Raw genomic sequence first — 26,780 nt, 5'->3', positions numbered from 1 at the left:
GTTCCCTTGGATTAGTGGGTGAAACACACACACACACACACACACAAACACACACACCCCACAGCACAAGGTGAAAATACACTATTAATTTAGGAATTCTCAGATGGTATTCACACATGCACGAATGATATGTCTAGCAGTAGCAAGAATTGTTTCTCAGCAAGTTGAGTTGAGTCACATGGCTCCAGTTCCAGAAATCTAGAACCAAGGAATTCAGCCACTACTAGTGAGTGCTTAAGCCAAGAGCCTGGGAAGCCCTGCTGTGCAGACAAGATGACTGATCCCCTGAATGCTAGGAGGAAGGCAGGGAGAAACAATTGACAAATAGGACCTCATAAAATTGCAAAGCTTCTGTAAGGCAAAGGACCCTATCATTAGGACAAAGTGGCAAACAACAGATTGGGGAAAAGATCTTTATCAATCCTACATCCAATAGAGGGCTAATATCCAAGATATACAAAGAACTCAAGAAATTAGACTCTTGACAATCAAATAAGCCTATTAAAAATGGGGTACAGACCTAAACAAAGAATTCTCAACTGAGGAAAGTTGACAGTCAAGGAGCAACTAAAGAAATGTTTGACATCCTTAGTCATCAGGGAAATGGAAATAAAAACAACAGTGAGATTCCACCTCACACCAGTCAGAATAGCTAAGATCAAAAATTCATGTGACAACAGATGCTGGTGAGGAGGTAGCAAAATAACATTCCTCCACTGTTGGTGGAATTGGAAGATGGTACAACCACTCTGGAAAACAGTCTGGCCATTCTTCAGAAAATTGGACATAGTACAACCTGAGGACCCAGCTATACCACTCCTGGGCATATACCCAGAAGATGCTCTGGTATATAACAAGGACACATGATCCACTGTGTTCATAGCTGCCTTATTTATAATAGCCAAAAGCTAGAAAGAATCCATTTTTCCTTCAGCAGAGGAAGGGATACAGAAAATGTGGCACATTCAAACTATGGGGTACTACTCAGCTATTAAAAACAATGAGTTCATGAAATTCTTAGGCAAAAGGATGGAACTAGAAAATATCATCCTGAATGAGGTAACCCAGTCATAAAAGAACACACAGGCATGCACTCACTGATAATTGGATAATAGCCCAAAAGCTCAGAATACCCAAAATACAATTCATAAACCACATGAAGCTCAAGAAGAAGGAAGACTAAAGTGTGGGTGCTTCAGTCCTTCTTAGAAGGGGAGATAAAATACTCATGGGAGGAAATATGGAGACAAAGAATGGAACAGAGACTGAAGGAAAAAGCTATCTAGAGAATGTTCCACCTGGGGATCCATCCCATATATAGTCACCAAACCCAGACAATATTGTGAATGCCAACAAGTACTTGCGGACAGGAGCCTGATATAGCTGTCTCCTGAGAGGCTCTAGCAGCACCTGGCATATACAGAGGCAGTTTCTCACAGCCAACCATTGGACTGATCATGAAGTCCCCAGTGGAAGAGTTAAAGAAAGGACTGAAGGAACTGAAGAGGTTTGCAACCTGATAGGAAGAACAACAATATCAACCAATCAGAGTGCCCAGGGTCTAAAGCACCAACCAAGGAGTACACATGGAGCAACTTATGGTTCCAGCACTATATGTAGCAAAGGATGGCTTTGTTAGGCATCAATGGAAGAAGAGGCACTTGATCCTGTGAAACTCGATGCCCCAGTGTAGGGGAATGCAAGGGCAGTGAGGTAGGCATGGGTGGGTGGGGCACGCCATCATAGAAGCAGGAGTAAGTGGGATGGGATAGGGGTTTCTCAAGGGGAAATCAGGAAAGGGGGTAAAATTTAAAATGCAAATAAATAAAGTATCCAATTAAAAGAGAGAGAGAAAGAGAGAAACAAATAATAAAGCTGCCTGTCTCAAGCCAGAAAAATATCAAAGGAAATATTTTTAAAATTTGATTTAACTGTGTTTAAGGACAGAAAAAATATTATAGTAATTCTTTAAATGTACTTAAACATACAGATCTTAAGCTCCACAGAAGAGAGAATATAGGGGAGAGTGATACAGTAAATAGGAGGGAATTTAATTAAGTTAATTATGGAGAAATAGAAATATTGAGGCATTCCATCTTAAATATTACTTTGAATTGTTTTAATTATCAAAATGAGTGTGATTATGAGTTTGGTGGTTATATTAAAATTCCTGTAGAAATTCCTTACGATAAACATTTAATTATTTCCAGTTACTGGACCAAGTACATGTTATTTTGGGAGAGAACTCTGAGTTTATGTTAACAGGAAAGTAGAGCCTATCTAGAGTCATATGGATCAAAGATGACAGGGAGAGACCCTCCTGAGGACTCAAAAAGTTTGAGAAAATCAAAGAAGACAGGTAAAAATTCATCATGTCATCTTTCACATGGCATGAATGAAGACTTATTTCAATTGGTTATTGATAAAATTAACTCGTTAAAAAGACAGCTATCTTTAACCTGCTCAAACAAGGAGCGAAATTTCATCCTTACTTGAAATGTGCACCCTGCACAATTCATACTAATATCTTAATGGTACTAAATTTAGTTGTGAGATTCATATATTCAATAATGTACAGCTTTGGCAAGATTCATTCTCAGAGATGCTGAACAGATTTTCTTGGCCTCCTGCTTACAGTTGCTGCCCAAAACACCTTGTGGGATTGCAGCTGATTTCAGGTCATCTTGCCTCATCCAACCTTTCAGAAGGATCCAGTCAGAACTTCAGTCAAGCTCTGAACCTTCCAAACATGCAGAGACTGGATAACAGTCCCTAAAGTTAGCTTTCTTAAGTCTAACCAAATTTTCTAATGTTTCTACTCCTCCACTCCTCTTTAGAGAATTCCTTGCCAAACCTGTTCCGCAGGAAGAAGCTATGGAGAGACATCAGCCCAATTCCCTGGTTTGGCTGTCTGGTAATAGTTATTTTACCAATTGTATATAGGTTTTCATTTTAAGGGATAATTTGGAAATAAGTCAAATTCTGAACAGGAAGGAAATAGGTGGAATGGATTACTAAATTTTATTTGTGAACAAAGCATTGTGTTACCATAGTCTTCCATTGATGAAAATCTTTGTAATTGATACAAAATTGAAGTTAAAAATTCTTGTATTGATACAGAAATTATATACTGATATAAAGCTAAGGTCTTCATTGGTACAAATTTGTATAATGATAAAAAATTGAAATTAATGTTGTTGCTCTTAGATAGGCATTGTGCCTATGAAACTTATTTATGAATGAAAGACTTCTAACTCAGTCCTTCTAATAGGTGCTTTACAAACTGTTTAATATGATTAAGTAACACAGGTTAAAGGCCAGATAACAAATTCATGGTTGTGTTAGATTTTATTTAACTATAATAATAAAGTGTTTTCAGTTTACTCAATAGAAATGGCTAAGGGTATTTAAGGTTGAACAGTTCAGAGATACTTTACTTAGATCGTCTTCAAAAAAAATCAGATATTCAAAGAATGTGACATTTAATGTTATTTCATTATTAAGGATCTTTTGACCATGAGACATGTCTGCTATGATAGCTTCCTCACTCCCCTTTAAAGAAGAATTGAGCATCTTTACCTCTAGACAAGGTTGCTTATTATGGCAAAGTAGCCACTAAACTGAAGTTGCTAATATCATCTGCAGACCATATACTGTCCAAAAAGGACAGAGGTGGGATGGTTGAATACTACACTCTGCCAATACAAGGTAAACTAGTCCTTCATATTTCCTGCCCCATGAAAGCTCTGTCAGATGGTTCTGGGCTAGAACATTGAAGACAGATGCTCCAGTGTTATAAGAAATTAGGGCCTGTCCAGGTACTCAGCTGTCTCTATAATTGTTTAACTTTTGGAATTGTTTGGTGGTTTCTATACACTCAGGGAATATTTAATTTATTCTCAGATTTCTGATGAGTTGAAGACTAACTGTAGTCCCATAATAAAGCTCAAGTTGTTTAGCATTGAAAGAAAGGTTATAGAGTAGAAGATATGGTTTTTATATGGTATCACAGGCTAAAATCTAAACATATTTCAGGGACAGAATTATAACTCTTTAAGTTAGGAATGATGGAAAAGTACTTTATCTAATTGACAAATATGATGCACTGGATATTAATTGTATATCATACTTTGTAATTTACATAATTGTGGTTTTGCTCAAATTATGTTTGAAAGAAGAGTGTTTTTTTTTAAATTGGACAGAAAAGGTGAAATATAAGAGATGGTTCTGATACTTTGATTGGGAATCTGAGAATGAAAGCTGATGATCCAGTTTCCCAATTCATTTTTATTGATCAATAAAGATGCCAGTGGCTGATGGGTGGAAGAGGTGGGACTTCAAGGTTCCCACAGGCAGGCTAGCAGAGGCAGGAGAGAAAAGAGAATTTGCCATGCATTGGAGGGAGACTCACTAGCCATGTGAGATTTCAGGTAGAGTGGCCTTTGGCTGCTTCCCCAGGCATGAGATTAGAAATGCAACTAAACTGAGGGCAAATGTTGAGCAAAGAGAAGGTAACCAGGCAACTAAGATAAGGGCAGATTTTGAGTGTTGAGCAAGGAGTAAAGGAAATGTTAGCCGCAGGAGGCTGAGAAAAGCCCAGTCATTGTCCATTAGCATCTTTATTGATTGATCAAGAACCAACTGGGGAACGGGACATTCAGCATTCACACACAGATTCCTGATCAAAGCATCAGAACTACTCGTTACAAACATACTTCCTCCAACAAGGCCATACATCCAAATATCCCTGGGCCAAGCATATTTAAACCACAATATCAGGCAACAAATTGATTTAAACATTCATGCTGCATTTTCAGAGTCTTGACCTCATTGTGATACCCAGTCACCAACCCATCACCCACACTTCTAGCTTTGATTTTGCTTGTCTTCTGAAACCATGCATGGCACCTCTTTAATATGAAGTGGATAATTTATTTACCCACACATAACATAACCTGCTAAAGAGCAGACTAGTTCTACTGTTATTCTTGTAGCTTCTACTGAAAATATAAACTCTTTGGGATTAGAACTGTAAAGGTAGAGTATATAAATAATAAGGAAACATAAGTTTGCTCTTGTAGACCAGAAATATGTATGGCTCACAAACCAGAACAATTTCTGGTTAAACTTAACTAATTTCTCTTATTTTGCTATTTTTATTCAAAGAACTTTAAATGGTTGAAAAGGTGAAGGAACATTGATACAATAAGAAAAGTAATTTCCAAACTGCTCCTTCTTTTTATCATTCATTATGTCAATAAGGCTGTAATGCTTTAACAACACCAAAATTAATCACATTCTTTATATAAAATTCTGTCTTTTGTGAACCACCGTTTCAAATACAGTTCCAATCAATACATACTCATTGGAGTAAGTAAACTAACAACACTATAATTTTCTATCAGTGAGAGAATTTGTACCATGAGTTCTTCACAGCAAAACCTTATCTTGCCCTTACTATTTTTAGAATTATTTCATATGTTAACTTTCTAAGTGATTTTAATTAAAATTAGGATTGTTTAAAAGTATAAGCCAGTAAGAAATTTTATATGGTATTATTTTATTAGTCTTAATTTATCTGATTCTAATATAAATATCGAGGAGCCCTAACCTGATGGTGCTGTGTTCAGAGTGCTGAGACCTGGGTGAAAATTTACCATAACTCCCCCCCCTCCAATGGCTAAAGAAACTTAATATGGTAGCAGGCATCCCGTAAAAAGTCCTTAACTTCTTTCTTTATTTCTTCCTTGACCAAGGTATCATTGAGAAGAGTGTTGTTCAGTTTCCACGTGAATGTTGGCTTTCTATTATTTATTTTGTTATTGAAGATCAGCCTTAGTCCATGGTGATCTGATAGGATGCATGGGACAATTTCAATATTTTTGTATCTGTTGAGGCCTGTTTTGTGACCAATTATGTGGTCAATTTTGGAGAAGGTACCATGAGGTGCTGAGAAGGTATATCCTTTTGTTTTAGGATAGAATGTTCTGTAGATATCAGCCAGATCCATTTGATTCACAATTTCTCTTTAGTTTCTCTGTGTCCCTGTTTAGTTTCTGTCTCCATAATCTGTCCATTGGTGAAAGTGGTGTGTTGAAGTCTCCCACTATTATTGTGTGAGGTGCAATGTGTGCTTTGAGCTTTACTAAAGTTTCTTTAACGAATGTGACTGCCTTTTTATTTGGAGCATAGATATTTAGATTTGATAGTTGCTCTTGGAGGATTTTACCTTTGATGAGTATGAAGTGCCCCTCCCTGTCTTTTTTGAGACTTTGGGTTGAAAGTCAATCTTATCAGATATGAGAATGGCTACTCCAGCTTGTTTCTTCATACCATTTGCTTGGAAAATTGTTTTCCAGCCTTTCATTCTGAGGTAGTATCTAACTTTTTCTCTGAGATGAGTTTCCTGTAAGCAGCAAAATGTTGGGTCTTTTTTGTGTAGCCAGTTTGTTAGTCTATGTCTTTTTATTGGGGAGTTGAGTCCATGGATATTAAGAGATATTAAGGAAAAGTAATTGTTGCTTCCTGTTATTTTTGTTGTTAAAGGTGGCATTCTGTTCTTGTGGCTGTCTTCTTTTAGATTTGTTGAGGGATTACCTTCTTGTTTTTTGTAGAGCGTGGTTCCCATCCTTGTATTGGTTTTTTCTGTTATTATCCTTTGAAGGGCTGGATTCTTAAAAAGATAATGTGTGAATTTAGTTTTGTCGTGGAATACTTTGGTTTCTCCATCTATGTTAATTGAGAGTTTGGCTGGGTATAGTAGCCTGGGCTGGAATTTGTGTTCTTTAAGTGTCTCTATAACATCTGTCCAGGATCTTCTGGCTTTCATAGTCTCTGGTGAAAAATCTAGTGTAATTCTGATAGGCTTGCCTTTATATGTTACTTGGCCTTTTTCTCTTACTGCTTTTAGTATTCTGTCTTTCTTTAGTGCATTTGTTGTTCTGATTATTATGTGTCGGGAGGCATTTCTTTTATGGTCCAGTCTATTTGGAGTTCTGTAGGCTTCTTGTATGTTCATGGGCGTTTCTTTCTTTAGATTTGGGAAGTTTTCTTCTATAATTTTGTTGAAGATGTTTGCTGGTCCTTTGAGTTAAAAATCTTCATTCTCATCCACTCCTATTATCCGTAGGTTTGGTCTTCTCATTGTGTCCTGGATTTCCTGGATGTTTTGAGTTAGGATCTTTTTGCATTTTGCATTTTCTTTGATTGTTGTGCCTATGTTCTCTATGGAATCTTCTGCAACTGAGATTCTCTCTTCCATCTCTTGTATTCTGTTGCTTATGCTCGCATCTATGGTTCCAGATTTCTTTCCTAGGGTTTCTATCTCCATTGTTGCCTCATTTTGGGTTTTCTTTATTGTGTCTACTTCCCTTTTTAGGTCTAGTATGGTTTTGTTCATTTCCATCACCTGTTTGGATGTGTTTTCCTGTTTTTCTTTAAGGACTTCTACCTGTTTGGTTGTCTTTTCCTGTTTTTCTTTAAGGACTTCTACCTGTTTGATTGTGTTATCCTGTTTTTCTTTAAGGACTTGTAACTCTTTAGCAATGTTCTCCTGTAATTCTTTAAGTGAGTTATTAAAGTCCTTCTTGATGTCATCTACCATCATTATGAGATATGCTTTTAAATACAGGTCTAGCTTTTCAGGTGTGTTGGGGTGCCCTGGACTGGGCAAAGTGGGAGTGCTGGGTTCTGATGATGGTGAGTAATCTTAGTTACTGTTAGTAAGATTCTTACGTTTACCTTTCGCCATCTGGTAATCTCTGGAGTTAGTTGTTATAGTTGTCTCTGTTTAGAGGTTGTTCATCTGGTGATTCTGATTACCATCTATCAGCAGACCTGGAAGACAGGCTCCCTCCTCTGAGTTTCAGTGTTTAGAGCACTTTCTGCTGGCAAGCTCTACTCTTACAGTGAAGGTGCACAGATATCTGGTGTTTGGACCTCCTCCTGGCCGAAGAAGAAGGCCCAAAACAGGACCTTTCCCAGATGCTGTGTTGCTTTGGCAGGTCACAGAAGCTGTCAGCTTCTGTGGTGCACTCTCTCACCTGTGCAGACTAAGTTCCTAAGTTCGGCTGAGTCCAGGAACCAAGATGGCACTCCCTGCTCCTGAGGCAGAGGGCTCCTGTGCTGGGCAGACTCCTGTCCTCCCCAGCTGGGAGAGTGGCCTGATGTCTGTGGCCCGAAAACGGTGCTGCCTCAGCGGCTCTGTGACTCCCTCCTGCCCCAGAAGCTGTCTGCTTCTGTGGTGCACACTCTCACCTGTGCAGACTAAGTTCCTAAGTTCAGCAGAGTCCCGGAACCAAGATGTCGCTCCCTGCTCCTGAGCGTGATGCAGCTTTGGTGACACATTTTTATTAGTTACAAATCTTTCCAAGATTTGTGCTATGTGCTTATAAATACAAATTAATAAATATATTCAGTGAATACATATTGTGTGAGTTCCTTTGTGATTGTGTTACCTCACTCAAGATGATGCCCTCCAGGTCCATTCACTTGGCTAGGAATTTCATAAATTCATTCTTTTTAATAGCTGAGTAGTACTCCATTGTGTAAATGTACCATAATTTCTGTAACCATTCCTCTGTTGAGGGGAATCTGGGTTCTTTCCAGCTTCTCGCTATTATAAATAAGGCTGCTATGAACATAGTGGAGCATGTGTCCTTCTTACCGGTTGGGACATCTTCTGGATATATGCCCAGGAGAGGTATTGCTGGATCCTCCGGTAGTACTATGTCCAATTTTCTGATGAACCGCCAGACTGATTTCCAGAGTGGTTGTACAAGCTTGCAGTCCCACCAACAATGGAGGAGTGTTCCTCTTTCTCCACATCCTTGCCAGCATCTGCTGTCACCTGATTTTTTGATCTTAGTCATTCTGACTGGTGTGAGGTGGAATCTCAGGGTTGTTTTGATTTGCATTTCCCTGATGATTAAGGATGTTGAACATTTTTTCAGGTGCTTCTCTGCCATTCGGTATTCCTCAGGTGAGAATTCTTTGTTCAGTTCTGAGCCCCATTTTTTAATGGGGTTATTTGCTTTTCTGGAGTCCACCTTCTTGAGTTCTTTATATATATTGGATATTAGTCCCTTATCTGATTTAGGATAGGTAAAGATCCTTTCCCAATCTGTTGGTGGTTTTTTTGTCTTATTGATGGTGTCTTTTGCCTTGCAGAAGCTTTGCAGTTTCATGAGGTCCCACTTGTCAATTGTATTCACTGATAAGTGGATATTAGCCCAAAACTTAGGATACCCAAGATATAAGATACAATTTGCTAAATGCATGAAACTCAAGAAGAATGAAGACCAAAGTATGGACACTATGCCCCTTCTTAGAATTGGGAACAAAACACCCATGGAAGGAGTTACAGAGACAAGTTTGGAGCTGTGATGAAAGGATGGACCATCTAGAGACTGCCATATCCAGGGATCCATCCCATAATCAGCTTCCAAACGCTGACACCATTGCATACACTAGCAAGATTTTGCTGAAAGTTCCCAAATATAGCTGTCTCTTGTGAGACTATGCCAGGGCCTAGCAAACACAGAAGTGGATGCTCACAGTCAGCTATTGGATGGATCACAGGGCTCCCAATGGAGAAGCTAGAGAAAGTACCCAAGGAGTTAAAGGGATATGCAACCCTATAGGGGGAACAACATGATGAACTAACCAGTACCCCGGAGCTCTTGTCTCTAGCTGCATATGTATCGAAAGATGGCCTAGTCAGCCATCACTGGAAAGAGAGGCCCATTGGACTTGCAAACTTTATATGCCCCAATACAGGGGAATGCCAGGGCCAAAAGAATGGGAATGGGTGGGTAGGGAAGAGGGGGGCCTTTGGGGGACTTTTGGGATAGCATTGGAAATGTAATTGAGGAAAATACGTAATAAAAAAATTAAAAATTAAAAAAATAAATAAATATATTCTGAGAAGAAAAATTAAGCAATGATTAAAAGAATAAATAAAGAGCTTCCTGGAAGATATAAATTTCCCTTTTTCCCTTCCCTTCCCTTCCCTTCCCTTCCCTTCCCTTCCCTTCCCTTCCCTTCCCTTCCCTTCCCTTCCCTTCCCTTCCCTTCCCTTCCCTTCCCTTCTTCCCTTCCCTTCCCTTCCCTTCTTCCCTTCCCTTCCCTTCCCTTCCCTTCCCTTCCCTTCCCTTCCCTTCCCTTCCCTTCCCTTCCCTTCCCTTCCCTCTCTTTCTTTCTTTCTTTCTTTCTTTCTTTCTTTCTTTCTTTCTTTCTTTCTTTCTTCTTTCTTTCCACCTAGGAAATATGATGGGAAAGAACGCCTATTTTAGACAGTAGGACCACCATTGGTACAAGCATGGGTGTGGACATCACTTGTGTTTCAATAGGAGACTCACAAAAGGGCATCCAGCCTGAGAAAAGCACTTTCAGATTTTATCCTTGGTCAGAATGCCCTAGAGCTTTGAGACAGAATAATGAAATGAAAATACATTTAAGGAGGAGTTAAGGAGTAGATTCAGTGGGTGTTTCTCAGTTTGAGAGAAGATGATATCAATTTCAGAAGACAGCAGAAGAGTAAGTTTCATTCAACCCTCCAAAAAGTCATGATTCACAGGTTGAAAAATTACTGATTTATTTAGGAATATATATTCACATATATTCCTAAATGAATATATATTTCAAAATATATGTACATATATGCATCATATGTTATATATTACTTATATCATAATCTGAAAAATATTTTTAAAACATATATTAGGATAAGACTGTGAAAATGTCAGTACAGTTAGAGTAAAGGGATCCAAAAGTAGGCAATGTAGTCAGAGACCCCTGCTCCCACTTTAGGAGTCCCACATGAACACCCAGCTACTCAAAATGTTACATAAGTGCAAAGGGCCTAGGTCTATTCCCAGAATGCTGTTTGGTAGTTAGTTCAGCCTCTATGAGCCCCTTTGGGCTCAAATTAGTTGACTCTCTAGGTTTGCTTATGGTGTTGTTTACCTCTCTGGCTCTTTTTAATCCTTCCTCCCTCTCTTACAAATTATTCAGTTTGACTGTGAGTCTCTGCATCAGTTTCCATCAGTTTCTGAGTGAAGCCTTTCCAATGACAGTTACAATAGTTCCTATTTGCAAGTATAGCAAGTATAGTGTTAGGGGTAAGCTCCCTCTCACAGCATGAGTCTCAAGGGGACCAGTCATTGTTTCACCTTTCCCTTGATTTCTTCTTCTTTTTTTTCCTTTTGAAGAATTTTATATTCAAAATGTGACTGTTTTAAATATTACACTTTTGCTGCAAATGTGTCTCATATCCATTTAATATAGTACATGAACAATTTTAAAAGCTGATGATGGTGTTAGGCACTTGTGCATCTTGAGACAGTTTAAGAAATGGAGTATTTCCAACATCTCCCCCTTCTCCCTTTTTTTTTCTAGCAAAAGGGATAGCATTTGAAATGAAAATAAAGAAAATACCCAGTGAAAAGAAAAGAAAAGAAAAAAAGCAAATGAATAAAAAGTTTCCCTTGATTTCTGCTCCAACTTTAACCCTGTGTATCTTTTAAGCAGAAATAAGCTGTAGGTCTAAGATTTTGTGGTAGGGTTGGTGTTCCAATGACATCATTTGCATGCTTACAGAATATGGTCAGTTTACAGTCCATATTCCTGATGGCTAGGCGTCTTAGCTACATTCACCCTCATAAATTCATAATTTTCATTGTTCTGGGTTTCTAGCTCATCCCAGAGACTCCCACCTCCAATACATTCTCCCTCTGTTACCTCGTCCCTCCTGATCCCATCCACATCCCCTCCCCCATCCAGTCCCCTCCAGCAACCCCCTTTCATTGTCTAATATGTTCCTTCTTCTCAGCAAGTCTGCCTCAAGCACCAGCTATACAACTCCTGGGCATATACCCAAAAGAAGCTCCACTATACCACAAGGACACTTGCTCAATTATGTTCACAGAAGCTTCATTCATAATACCAGAAACTGGAAACAAACTATATGTCCCTTAACCAAAGAATGAATAAAGAAAGTATAGTATGTTTATTCACGGAGTACTACTCAGCTATAAAACAAACAAACAAAAAACAAACAAACAAACAAAAAAAACCAATGACATCATAAAATTTACAAACAAATGATGGAACTAGAAAAGATTGTTCTGAGTGAGGAAACCTAAACCCAGAAACACAAACACAAACACACTAAGTATTCCTCTCTAAGTGGATATTAATCATAAGTACAGAATAACCATGATATATACCACAGTCACAAATAGGCTAAGTAATGAGGAGCACCCGGGGGAGATGCTTGAATGTTATGCTCTCTCTGGCTGATTGTGCTTTTCACATCTTGTCTGGTTCTTAATGAATGTGTTTGGCTCCCACAAACCAGACACTATTTTTTATTTATTTTCTATGTACATGTAGGTGTAAGAATGTCCAGATATGTAATCCAGAGTCAGATATTAGATCTATTTGCTTGTCACTCTCTGCCGTATTTTGTGAGATGGGATCTCTCACTGAACTTAGAGCTTACCAATTTGTTGAGGTTGGCTGGATAGTGAGTCCCAGAAAATGCTCTAGCACTGGAATTATAGAACTACAATGCTACACCTATCTTTTATATGGGTTTTAGGAAGCTGAACTCAGATCCTCATGTTCTAACACAGCAAGCACTTTATCCACTTAGGCCATCTCCCCAGTTCCCAAGCCTCCAATTATGTTTATTTTTGTTTAGTACACACATCTGTGGTGTATACACATACACATGCATATTCATGTACATACATTTCATAGATAGATAGATAGATAGATAGATAGATAGATAGATAGATAGACAGACAGATAGATATAGATATAATTCACACACATAACATACATAAACACACACACAAACACACACACATACATATTCTGGGATTTAAACTCAGGCTCTGCATGTTACACAAATCGATTTTACAATATTTAATATGTTTGGTTGGTTTACAGCCTAAACATTAATATATTCTTAATTTACTGCTATGCGATATTTTTATCAATAGTGAAGGAAATGAATTAATCTTTTCTGCATCTAGGAAGCAAGTCAGCAAGTGAGCTACTGAATATGCATCCAGTAGCCCTACAGAAGAATCTGTGAAATAGCACATATACCTCATCTAACCCCAGATGCTGATGATGTAGAGACATGTCCAATATTACTTCTTGTCAGGTAGGAAGAAAAAGATATAAGAACATTCATTTCCATATTTATTACAAAGTAATAACTGAGGGGTAGTTACATCTCCTATGAGACCCTCTAGAGAGCTATTGAACTTTAAAAATTAGCTGCCTGCTATAATAAATATCCAATTTCAATGTAAATGACTCCTTCACAGACTATCATTTTGTAAATTTAGAGAGTTCTAAAGTCCTGGAACAAGAAACGTGTTAACAGCCAATGTAACGGGATCAGTTTCTACTAAAGAGATGATATATCCATGTGACCTGGACACTCCATTTCCTAATAGGAGCTATTTAAGACTGAGACCCACTCATGCCAAAAATGCACCAATGCTGAATTTTAATTTTGAAATTAGGATTTAACATTTGGGGAACTGAATATGTGGGATGATGAGGTCATAGCTCAGTCAGTGAAGGTGAAGTGTTCTCTACATAAGCATAATTAGCTGACTTTGGATGACCAACACAAATGTAAAAGTTAGACATAACTGTACAGGCCTGTAACTATAGCACTAGGTAAGGCAAAGACAAACACCTAAAGCTTGCTAGCTATCCTGACTAGTGAAGTAGATTAGCTCCAGGTTCAAACAGAGAGCCTGCCTCAAATATCAAGGAAATAGCAATAGAGGAATTAATTGAAGTCCAGGTCTGTCATCCACACAAATGTGCACACATATTCATACACATTCACATACACAGGTCCATATGAATGAACATGAATGCTCACATTCACACAAAAGAAGAATATTAAAAATGTTATTTAGCTTAGGAATTTATCAGTAATATTAGAATTTACATGAAGATAAAGACCAATAGCTAAAAACATTCTCAATGTAAGATAAAAAGTTTTCATCTCAGCTTTTGACTATGAATAATTTTATTATGAATTTTTAGCCACTTGTACTTAACAATTTCAATCTATTTTATAGTATGAATGTTTATTAAATTAGGTATATCAAAATTCAGTCTATTAAATTGTTTCAGTGTTCACTCACATTTGCTTAGAGTCAGTAGGAGTGATGTATGAATAGGTAGCTTTTTAAAGAAAAGTATATTTATATTTTATCATATGTTCACAGATTTTAAAAGTATCTGATCTTAAAAGAAAATTTATATACAGAAAGAATATGTTGAATAAACTTCTAGAAAATATGGCCAACAAAGCTTATGGAGACAACCATACCCTCAAACACAAACCGATGTGACATACTAGATTCAATTTTTATAATTAGTTCTAAAGGAAGAATGGGATCACCTTACAAAATGAAGAGATAAACCAAAACTGGAGGATTGAGGACCATCTCTTGCTAATACTAATAAGATATGAGAGGTAAAAATAATCATAGGAGAGGTTAGTGTGTTCACCTTATCCAATAACTATACTTTTTCATGCAGAGTTAGATCCCACACTTAGAGTGCACATATGTCATACTTATCTAAACATGAGAAATCATCCCTTCACTGCCTTTCTTGGTATTTTCTGTCATTAATATAACTGTGCATATATGTGTATTATATATAAATTTGTATATAAAGTGATCTTTAATCCATAGAAATAGGATTTGAATGTTGCACATGAAATTCTTACAAGTATGAAAATTAAGCAAATGTCTGTGCCTTTCAAAAGAATAATATGAAATGGAGAGATGGCTCAACAAATAATACCAATGCCTTTCTTTGTAGAGGACTGAAGATCAGTTTCCAGTACCTACATCATGGCTCACAACTATCCGTAAGTCCAGTTTAAAAAATCTGATGCCTCCTCTGACTTTTAATGGCACCAGTCCTGAATATAATAGACATCTATCATTCAGATAAAATACTCATGCCTGAAAAATTGAGTAAGTAAAATTTTAAAATAGGGACTAATATAATATAATACAATCAATTGATGTGTTTATAATGGTAATATTGATTATAATTAGGAGTGCATTATTTATCAAAATATATGGTTAATGTAAGACATGTAATACTGACCATTAGTTGAAATAAAGAAATAAAATATATTAAAGATTTCTAAAGAACATGGGCATATAACTTGCTCAGACGCAGAAGTAACATGGCCTAACTTTATGGGCCTCACAATTCTTGGCTTATGATACTCACTCCATATTTCACTTTTGTTAATTGATTTTGTTTTGACATAGCAGGATAACAAAAAGATATAAATAATTCATGTATAACTCATAACCTGTGAAAACATTTAACTTCCTGGCTTGGAAATACAGACATTCTAATGGTGGTGAGCAAGTGTGTAGGCAGCAAAGAAGTAATATTTATACAGCAATGGGTTTCAGATATTTTCCAATCCTTATGACAAAAACTGTGTTTAGAAAGATGGCTTCACTATCAGAAGTTTTTTCTGCTCTTCCAGAGAGTCTGAATTCCCTTCCCTGCACCCACATCAATCTCTTGCAACTACATCTAACTCCAGCTCAAGTGGATCTAATATCCTTGTCTGGGCAGTGAAAACATTACAAACTTGTGCTCTACATACCTACAGGCACACATATACACATAAATTTAAAAACTTAAAAAATAATTGAATGTAATTTTCCTACTTGATATGTTATTTGTTGCTTTCAAAACAAGTAAATTAAGAAATTACAATGAGCAAGGGGGGCTCAGTGCTATCTGGGAATTCTTAGATAGCATAGAGTCCATGTTTCTATTGCCTATGACATCACTCATAAACCACTAACTCAAACATAATAAGTGATCGAAATACCATAGAAACATCAGCAATGAGCCTGATTCATTTGTGGAAAGTAGTCATGTCACACAAACTTAATTACTCTCTCTATTGAATTAGATAATTCATGGCCTAAATCAATAAACTAGAGGCTATAGATTTGTATTTTATAGAGTTAAAATAATGGCTAAGAATTTTTATTTGAAAAATGGATTTAATTGTGTTAGGTGAGCTAACATTTCTTAGTGAAAGTGAAATAACCAGTTGAATCTCTTGATACAGTGGGTAAGATCGACAAATTAGCAATCAAAGTGACTCATAAATTTCTTCTCTTACAAACCTCCAGTAAATAATGACAGATAGAGCTCAGCTTCTGCAGGCAGAACCAAGCAATCAGCCAAATGGACATATGCCACATAAAGGAGTAAAATTATGCTAGCTCCTTGCACTCTAGAATTTCTTTTCTCTGATTACTTCTGTCCTATAATTTTGAAATAGAGTGGTACTTTATCCATGAGAGTATGTTTTCAGATACCTACTAGTCACCAGAAACAGTTCAAGCAGCAGTAATTTATTCCTCTTCCATGTGAACTAAGAAAAAGTGTGTGTGTGTGTGTGTGTGTGTGTGTGTGTGTGTGTGTGCGTGCGTGTGTGTGTAATGCAGATATGCCTCTGCAGTGTGATAGCAAATTAGCTAAACTGTCATTTTCCTAATTCACAATTCTGCATACAGGTTCATGCTTGTAGATATCAGCAAACTCAGAATAGGTCTCCATTGTCTTTCCTTAGATGAAATACTTTTTCTTATTGTCTAAAAGGAAGACAATAATAGCTTCTCTTTGGCATATTCAAATTATCAATATCAGTTTGAGGCTAGTGTTGAGTAAAATAACACAAGGATTGCAACATTAGGAAAACCGATATAATAACTAAATTAGTCATCAAGTAATATAGCATAGTATAGAATGATATAGTAGAGCACACTAGACAAAGTAACTACTTACCTTCTTAGTGAGAGGCATATGCAGTAAATTTTACCATGCTTCTCATAATAACATTCAATTTAATTTTGTCAATGATTTCTTTGTTGTTATTGTTTTTGTTTTGTCTGTTTGTTTTTGTTGTATTAAAAACAGGTTTCTCTGAGTAGTCATGACTATAAAACAGGCTGACCTCAAACTCCACGTTTAACCTGCCTCTACCTCCATGTTTAACCTCCTGAATGGTAGACTCAAGACATTTACTACCACTGCCTGGTTATGAATTGTTTTTTTCTGGAATATACATAATAATTTTGAAACATGACTGACTGCATGCTACTGAAACCATAAATAGTAAATTTTCAGAAGAAAGACTCCTGTGTCAGGCATTACTTCCTTCTTGTTGAGGAGGTGTTAAACTCCACTGGAATGCTTTTGGTAAGTGACACAGTGTGTGTGCCACTACTGCCCCTCATTACTGGTTATTATGCAAGTAACTTTTGTGGTTTATAAGTACTGTAGCTGGATATGGGTGTAGGTTGCTTTCCTTCTTTGGAAATTTATGTGGAAATTTCCAATACCATGAAAGGTATCTGTCATAAAGGAACTTCTCAAATTAGCTCCAGCTTGGGGACCTTTGGACCATGTGTCTGAAGTGCATGGTATCTTCAATGATAGGAATTTCACTTCTACCTCTGGGGAAATCCATGGACCTACAATGCTTGGGAATCTCTTGGAAAACTGTGGCAAACAACTAAAAAGCATGTTTCTTGTGAATGCTGTTGGAGTTTTTGGTAGATGGTTTATGGCTCTTTGGAGAAGCATTTTACCCCAGAAGGGAAAGTTTCATTTAAACAATGTATGGATATTTATACAGTAATTTCCAAATATTATAGGTAATTTTAGGCACATAGTTCATAGTATTATTGATTGTGTCTTTTTTAGATGTCCTTACTGTTGTGGTACTGGAAACCTAGAGCAATAACAAGGGAAACTGAAGTAGTGTCTCTTGAAGAAGAAGCTAAAGACACCAATTTATTAAACCAGCACAATCCATAACTACATTGTAAACCTTTGTTTTTATACCTACATATAAATTCAATCCTTGTCTCAATTTTCAAAAGAATTTCCTTATAGCAGATTAAAGAAAACACAACCAATCAAAAGCAAGAACTGGAGTTGTGAATCTCAGTCCCAACAGTACAACTACAGGTAAACTACTGAACAGAAGGGTCAGGGATAATTTTGAATGAGAAGATGATATTCCTCAAACTATTTCATAAAAAGAAACACAAAGAACACTACCTAATACAGTCTATGAAGCCACAATTACTCTGATATGTAAACCACATGAGGACCCAACCAAAAAAAAGAGAACTTCAGAAAAATTTCACTTATGAATATCTATGCAAAAATACTCTATAAAATTCTTGAAAAATTGAATCCAAGAACACATCAAAACCATAATTCACCATGATCAAATAGGCCTCATTCTATGGATGCAAGGTTGGCTCAATATATAAAAATCCATTAATGTAATTCACTATATAAATAAATTTAAAGGAAAAAAATCACATGATCATCACCTTAGATGCTGAGAAAGCATTTGACAAATACAACACCTCTTCAAGCCCCATACCTAAACATAATAAAAGCAATTTACAGCAAACCAACAGCCAATATCAAATTTAATGTAGAGATACTTGAAGCAATCCCACTAAAATCAAGGACAAGGATACCAACTTCCCCATATCTATTCAATATAGTACCCGCAGTTCTAGCTAGAACAATAAGACAACAAAAAGAGATTAAAAAAAAAGTGGCAAAGAAGTAAAGGTATCACTATTTGCAGAAAATAAGATAGTATACATAAGCAACCCCCAAAATTCTGCCAGAGAACTTCTACAGCTGATAAACAACTTCACCAAAGTGGTCAGATGTAAAATTAACTCAAATAAATCAGAAGCCTTCCTTTATACAAAGGATAAACAGGCTGAGAAAGAAATTAGGGAAACAAACCCCTTCACAATAACCACAAATAATATAAAATATCTTGTGGTAACTCTAACCTAACAAGTGAAAGATCTGTACAAAATGAAATTCAAATCTCTCAAGAAATAAATCAAAGAAGATCACAGAAAATGGATTGATCTCCCAAGCTCATGGATTGGCAGAATAAACATAGTTAATATGGCCATTCTACCAAAGGCAATCTACAGATTCAATGAAATCCCCACCCAAATCCCAATACAATTCATCAAAGATATGGAAAGACCATTTCTCAATTTCATATGGAAAAGCAAAAAACCAAAGTAGCAAAAACAATTTTTAACAATAAAAGTATGGCTGGGGGAATCACCATCCCTGACCTCAAGATATACTGCAGAGCAATACTGATAAAAAACAAACAAACAAACAAACAAACAAACCTGCCTGCTATTGGTACAGGGGCAGGCATGTGGATCAATGGAATAGAACTGAAGACCCAGAAATAAAACCACACACTTACAGACACTTGATCTTTGACAATGAAGCCAAAAATAAACAATGGAAAAAAGACAGAAACTTCAATAAATGGTGCTGGTCTAACTGGCACTCTGTATGCAGAAAAATGAAAATAAATCCATATTTGTCACCTTTCCCAAAGCTCAAGTCCAAGTGGATCAAGAACCTCAACATAAAACCTGAAACACTCAGTGTAATAGAAGAGAAAGTAGGAAGAGCCTTGAACTCATTGGCACAGAGGGAAATTTCCTAAATGAAACTTCAGTGGCTAATATCTGAGATCAAGTTTTAATAAATAGGACCTCATGAAACTGGAAAGCTTCTGTGAGGCAAATGCTGTAGCCAATAGGACAAATCGACAACTTACAAATTAAAAAAAAAAAATCTTCACCTACCCCACCCCCACCCCACATCTAATAGAAAGCTAACATCCAAAATATATAAAAACTCAAGAAGTTAACTACCAAAAAAATCAAACAAACCAATCAAAAGATAGGGTACAGAACTAAACCAAGAGTTCACAACTGAGGAATCTCAAATGGCTGAGAAATATTTAAAGAAACGTTCAAAGTCCTTAGTGATCAGGGAAATGCAAATCAAAATGACCCTGACATTCCACATTACACCAAACAGAATGACTAAGATCAAAAACTCAGGTGACAACACATGTAGGCCAGAAAATGGGCAAAGAGGAACACTCCTCCATTGTTGTTGGGATTGCAAACTGTTACAACCACTCTGAAAATCAATCTGGAGGTTCCTTAGAAAATTGGAAATAGAGCTACCTGAAGATCCAGCTATACGACTCACTATTGGGAATATACCCAAAATATGCTCTACCATACATCATATTCCACTATGTTCATAGTAGTCTTGTTTGTGATAGCCAGAAAGTAGAAACAACCCAGATGTCCCACAACATAAGAATGGATACAGAAAATGTGGTTCATTTACAAAGTGGAATACTACACAGCTATTAAGAATAAGGACATCATGCATTTTGCAGGCAAATGGATGGAACTAGAAAATAGCATCTGAGTGAGGTAACTCAGACCCAAAACAATATGCATGATATGTACTCACTAATAAGTGGATGTTAGAAAAAAAATGTACAGAATTCTCAGGATATAATCCACAGAACTCAAAAAGGTTAACAAGTCAAGGGGTCCAAGAAAGCATGCCTCAGTCCCACTTGGGAGGGACAAGAGAGCAATCACAGGAGGGGAGAAAGAGGAAGGGTGGGAAAGAGGACAGTTAGGGGAAGAAAGAGCAGAACTTGATCTTGTATTGAGTCTGGGAATAGGACTAAAGACCTCAAGGCGAGCAGAAATAATGGAAACAGGAAACCTTGGGAGGTAGGGGGTAGGGGAACCCCCCCCCCCCCGCCCAAGACTGTCCCAGAGACCTGGGAGGTGAGGACTATTAGAACAAAAAGGGAGGGACCTTAGATGAAATTCCCTACAGTGTATGGAGGGAAGTTGTAGAGCCCACCTTCAGTAGAAAGACAGAGCATCAAGTGAGGGATTGGTTTGCCATCCCACAGTCAAAAACTATGACCCATATTGTTCCTCTCTGAAAGAACCGCAGGGACAAAAATGGAGAAAAGCCTGGAGAAAAGGAGGTCCAGTGACAGGCCTAAATTGGGATTCAGCTCCAGGGGAGGCTATGGTGAGCTCACAAAAAATGGGGCCTATCATGATTGCTTTCTGAAAGACTCAACCAGAAGCTGAGTCAGATGCAGATATTTACACCCAAGCTGCTGACCCTTGTGTTGGAACTAGGAAAATGCTGGTAGAAGTTGAGGAGGATAGCAACCCTGTAGGAGGACCAGCAGTCTCAAAAGCCTGGAGCCCTGAGATCTCTAAAAACCTGGGACAGCAGCCACAGCATACACCATATGACAAGTGACTCCCAAAACATATATTGCAGAGGACTTCAGGGTCTGGACTTAGTCAGAGAAGAGGCACCTAACCCTCAAGAGAGTGGAGGCCCCAGGGAGTAGAGAGGTCTAGTGGGGTGGTGGGTGTAGGTGTGGGGACATCGCCCTGGAGATGCATGGGGTTTGGGAGGAGGTATGGGATGTGGAACAGTCAGAGGGTTGACTGGTAGGGGATATAATCTGGACTATAAAAAAGATTAAATAAAATTTTAAAAGAAAGACAAGATGAAGAGAGGATTACAGAGTTTCTTTTAGATTTTTGATTTTTGACTGCTAGGAATGTCAAAATATGCATCCATAAAGTCTTCTGACTACCTGCAAAGAATCTAAGCAAGGATGACACCAATAGAAAGGCTAGCATGGACTGAAGAAAGTTCACAAAGCTTCAAACCTAATAAATTTGGAACTTGACTGACTTCATGTTACTGAGACCATAGATAGTAATTTTTCAGAAGGAGGATTATAAGCAATCAAAAATCCTGATACTCAGAGAATAGTCTTTTCCAGGGAAGAGGACAGCAATTTGTAATCCAATACTAAATTGTCATACATGAAAATATATATACAAAAATAACATTATGTAGAAGGAAAAGTTTGTATTTATATACTTAGTATCAAAGACACACATGTACACATAGCACTCTAGAATTATTAAATGGTTATGGTAAAGAGACCTCCAATTCTATATTTTTTTTCCAATTTAAATAGTTTTATTATTCCATGTTACTTGTTTTGGGTCCCTGTGGAACAATGCTACACCCTCTTCTTCGACTGACTTAATCCACCTCTTCAATGGTGGGACCTGAAGAAGCACCACCAGATGGGGGAGCTCCTCCACCTGGGAAGCCACCAGGCCATTCCCCTAGGCATGCCACGAGCACTCTGGTACAGCTTGGTAATGATAGGGTTGCAGACTTTCCCCAGTTCTTTGTGCTGATGCTCACATTCTTCCTTCTCTGCAGTCTGGTTCTTATCCAGCCAGCTGATGATTTCATTGCACTTGTCAAGAATCTTCTGTTTGTCTTCATCATTGATCTTGCCTTGAAGTTTCTCATCTTCCACAGTTGCTTTCATGTCGAAGGCATAGGACTCCAGTGAATTCTTGGAGGAAACCTTATCTCTCTGCTTCTCATCCTCAGCTTTGTACTTCTCAGCTTCTTGGACCGTGCACTCAATATCTTCCTTACTCAAGCGGCCTTTGTCATTAGGGATGGTGATCTTGTTCTCCTTTCCAGTGCTCTAAAGCAGAAACATTGAGGATACCATTAGCATTGATGTCAAAAGTAACCTCAATCTGAGGAACCCCACGGGGTGTTGGAGGGATGCCCGTGAGCTCAAACTTTCCAAGCAGGTTGTTGTCCTTGGTCATGGCCCTTTCACCTTCATACACCTGAGTGAGTACACCAGGCTGGTTGTCAGAGTAGGTAGTGAAAGTCTGTGTCTGCTTGGTGAGGATGGTGGTATTGTGATTGACTAGTACAGGCATGACTCCACCAGCAGTTTTAATACCAAGGGAAGAGGAGTGACATCCAAGAGCTACAAATCCTGAACATTCTCAGACTTGTTCTCTGGATAGAATGGCTGCCTGGACAGCTGCACCATAGGCAACAGCTTCATCGTGGTTAATGCTCTTGTTCAGTTCTTTCCATTGAAGAAATCTTGCAGAAGTTTATGAATCTTGGGGATTCTGGTAGAACCACCCACCAAGACAATATCATGGATCTGTGACTTATCCAGTTTGCCATCTCGAAAGGCCTTCTCTACAGGGTCCAGTGTGCCACGGAACAGGTCAGCATTCAGTTCTTCAAATCGAGCCTGGGTAATGGAGGTATAGAAGTCAATTCCCTCGTAGAGAGAATCAATCTCAATACTGGCCTGGGTGCTGGAGGAGAAGGTGCACTTGACCCGCTCACAGGCAGTGCGGAGACAGCGGACAGCTCTCTTGCTCTCTCTGATGTCTTTCCTGTGCTTTTGCTTAAACTCAGCAATGAAATGATTGACCATTTGCTTGTCAAAATCTTCTCCACCCAAGTGGGTGTCTCCAGCTGTTGATTTGACTTCAAAAATTCCATCCTCAATAGTGAGGATTGACACATCAAAAGTGCCACCTCCCAAGTCAAAAATGAACACATTCCTTTCAGCTCTGACCTTCTTAACTAAGCAATAAGCAATAGCAGCAACAGTTGGTTCATTGATGATTCAAAGTACATTGAGGCCAGCAATAGTTCCAGCATCTTTTGTTGCCTGTCGCTGAGAGTCATTGAAGTAAGCGGGCACTGTGACCACAGCATTGGTAACAGTCTTTCTGAGGTACGCTTCTGCAATTTCCTTCATCTTTGTCAGAACCATGGAGGACACTTCCTCTGGGTAAAAAGTTTTTTGTCTCCCCTTTGTATTCCACTTGGACCTTGGGCCTGCCTGCATCATTCACCACCATGAACGGCCAGTGCTTCATATCAGACTGGACAACAGCATCATCAAACCTATGCCCGATCAGACGTTTGGCATCAAAAACTGTGTTGATGGGGTTCATTGCAACCTGATTCTTGGCCGCATTCCCAATTAATCACTCTGTGTCTGTGAAAGCAACGTAGCTCGGCGTGGTGCGGTTACCCTGGTCATTGGCAATAATTTCCACCTTTCCATGATGGAAGACACCCACACAGGAGTAGGTGTTGCCAAGATCAATGCCAACTGCAGGTCCCTTAGACATGGTTGCTTGCATGTAGGCCCTGCTGCGCTGACGACAAGACCACACGAATGCCCGACAGCTGCCTCCGCGTTCAATGAGCCCAATTCTATATTTTAAACTGTTCTATTTTTTACAACAAACAGCAACAAAAAGATAAGTTTGCAACAGCATTAAAACTCATAAAGTAGTTAAGAATAAAAATTAAAAGGTTGAAATAATTGTACATGAAACTACAAGACATTGTTTAAAGAAATTTTTAAAAAATCTTTAAGAATGGAAAGGTGCCCCATATATGTGTATGTACATGATAAATAAATACTCTGTCACTATGAAAATGCAAATGTCTGAGATTATGGATTTTATTTAGCAAATATAACCACACTTAACTCAGAATCAGCACTGTTTTTTTAAATCTTCATGTATTTTTATGAGATATTTTCATTATTTACAGTTCAAATGCTATCCACAATGCTCCCTACAACTTCCTCCTGCCCTGCTCCCCAACCCACCCACTCCTGCTTCCTGGCCCTGGCATTCCCCTGTACTGGGGCATATGATCTTCACAAGACTAAGGACCACTCCTCCCATTGCTGGTCAACTAGGCCATCCTCTGCTACATATGCAACTAGAGACACAGTTCTGGGGGCACTGGTTAGTTCATATTGTTGTTCCTCCTATAGGGTTGCAAATACCTTTAGCTCCTTGGGTACTTTCTCTAGCTCCTTCATTAGGGTCTCTGTGATCCATCCAGTAGATGACTGCGGGCATTCACTTCTGTATTTGCCAGGAATTGGCATAGACTCACAAGAGAGAGCTATGTCAGAATCTTCTCAGCAAAATCTTTTTGGCATATGCAATAGTGTTTGGTGGTTTGATGGTTCTGTATGGGATGGATCCCCGTGTGGGACAGTCTCTGGATGGTCTTTCCTTCCACCTCAGCTCTGGACTTTGTCTCTGTAACTCCTTCCTTGGGCTTTTGTTTCCCATTCTAAGAAGGACCAAAGTATCCACAGTTTGTTCTTCTTTCTTCTTGAGTTTACTGTGTTTTGTAAATTGTATCTTGGATATTCTAAGTTTCTGAGTAGTACCCACTTATCAGTGACTGCATATGATGTGGGTTCTTTTGTGACTGGATTATCTAACTAAGGATGATATCCTCCAGATGCATCCATTTGCCTAAGAATTTCATGAATTCATTGTTTTTAATTGCTGAGTAGTACTCCATTGTGTAAATGTACCACAGTTTTCTGTATCCATACCTCTGTTGAAGGACATCTGAGTTCTTTCTAGCTTCTGGTTATTATGAATAAGGCTGCTATGAACATAGTGGGCATGAGTCCTTATTACCAGTTGGAACATCTTCATAGTATATGCCCAGGAGAGGAATTGCTGGATCTTCCAGTAGGACTATGTCCAATTTCCTGAGGAACCGCCAGACTGATTTCCAGAGTAGTTGTACCAGCTTGCAATCCCACCAACAATGGAGGATTGTTCCTCTTTCTCCACATAGGGGAAAAATTCCTGAACAGAAGAGCCAGCATCTGCTGTCATCTGAATTTTTGATCTTAGCCATTCTGACTGGTGTGAGGTGGAATCTCAGGGTTGTTTTGATTTGCATTTCCCTGATGATTAAGGATGTTGAACATTTTTTCAGGTTCTTCTCAGCCATTCAGTATTCCTCAGGTGAGAATTCTTTGTTTAGCTCTGTACCCCATTTTTATTGGGGTTATTTGATTTTCTGGAGTCAACCTTCTTGAGTTCTTTATATATATATATATATATGAAGAACTCAAGATATCCAATATATATATATATATTGGATATTAGTCCCCTATCTGATTTAGGATTGATAAAGATCCTTTCCCAATCTGTTGGTGGACTTTTTGTCTTATTGACAGTGTCTTTTGCCTTACAGGAGCTTTGCAATTTTATGTGGTCCCATTTGTCGATTCTTGATCTTGCAGCACAAGCCATTGCTCTTCTGTTCAGGAATTTTTCCCCTAAGCCCATATCTAAGAGGCTTTTCCATATTTTCTCTATAAGATTTAGTGTCTCTGGTTTTATGTGGAGTTCCTTGATCCACTTAGACTTGAGCTTTGTACAAGGAGATAAGAATGCATCAGTTCACATTCTTCTACATGATAACCGCCAGTTGTTCCAGCAAAATTTATTGAAAATGCTGTCTTTTTTCCACTGGATGGTTTTACCTCCTTTGACAAAAATCAAGTGACCACAGGTGTGTGTGTTCAGTTCTAGGTCTTCAATTCTGTTGCACTGGTCTACCTGACTGTTGCTTTACCAGTACCATGCAGTTTTTATCACAATTGTTCTGTAGTACAGCTTGAAGTCAGGCATGGTGATTCCACCAGAGATTCTTTTATCTTTGCAAATAGTTCTTGCTATGCTATGTTTTTTGTTATTCCAGATGAATTTGCAAATTGCCCTTTTTAACTCTGTGAAGAATTGAATTGGAATTTTGATGGGGATGGCATTGAATCTGTAGATTGCTTTCTGAAAGATAGCCATTTTTACTATATTAATCCTGCCAATCCGTGAGCTTGGGAATTCTTTCAATCTTCTGAGATCTTCTTTGATTTTGTTCTTCAGAGACTTCAAGTTCCTATCACACAGATCTTTCACTTCCATAGTTAGAGTCATACCAAGGTCTTTTATATTATTTGTGAATATTGTCAAGGGTGTGTTTCCCCAATTTCTTTCTCAGCCTGTTTATCCTTTTTGTAGAGAAAGGCCACTGATGTGTTTGAGTTAATTTTATATTCAGCTACT

The 26,780-nt window shown here is 38.1% G+C and overlaps 1 pseudogene; it reads right to left on the bottom strand.

Annotated features, from left to right (window-relative positions):
* Window positions 1–22,077: 22,077 nt before the first annotated feature.
* Window positions 22,078–24,018, bottom strand: LOC110297159 (heat shock cognate 71 kDa protein pseudogene; annotated as a pseudogene).
* Window positions 24,019–26,780: the final 2,762 nt, after the last annotated feature.

Source organism: Mus caroli, unplaced genomic scaffold, assembly GCF_978045245.1.
Source record: "Mus caroli unplaced genomic scaffold, Mus_caroli_1 scaffold_1, whole genome shotgun sequence".
In the NCBI taxonomy this organism is placed as follows: domain Eukaryota; kingdom Metazoa; phylum Chordata; class Mammalia; order Rodentia; family Muridae; genus Mus; species Mus caroli.
This window is presented reverse-complemented; position numbering and strand designations above follow the sequence as displayed.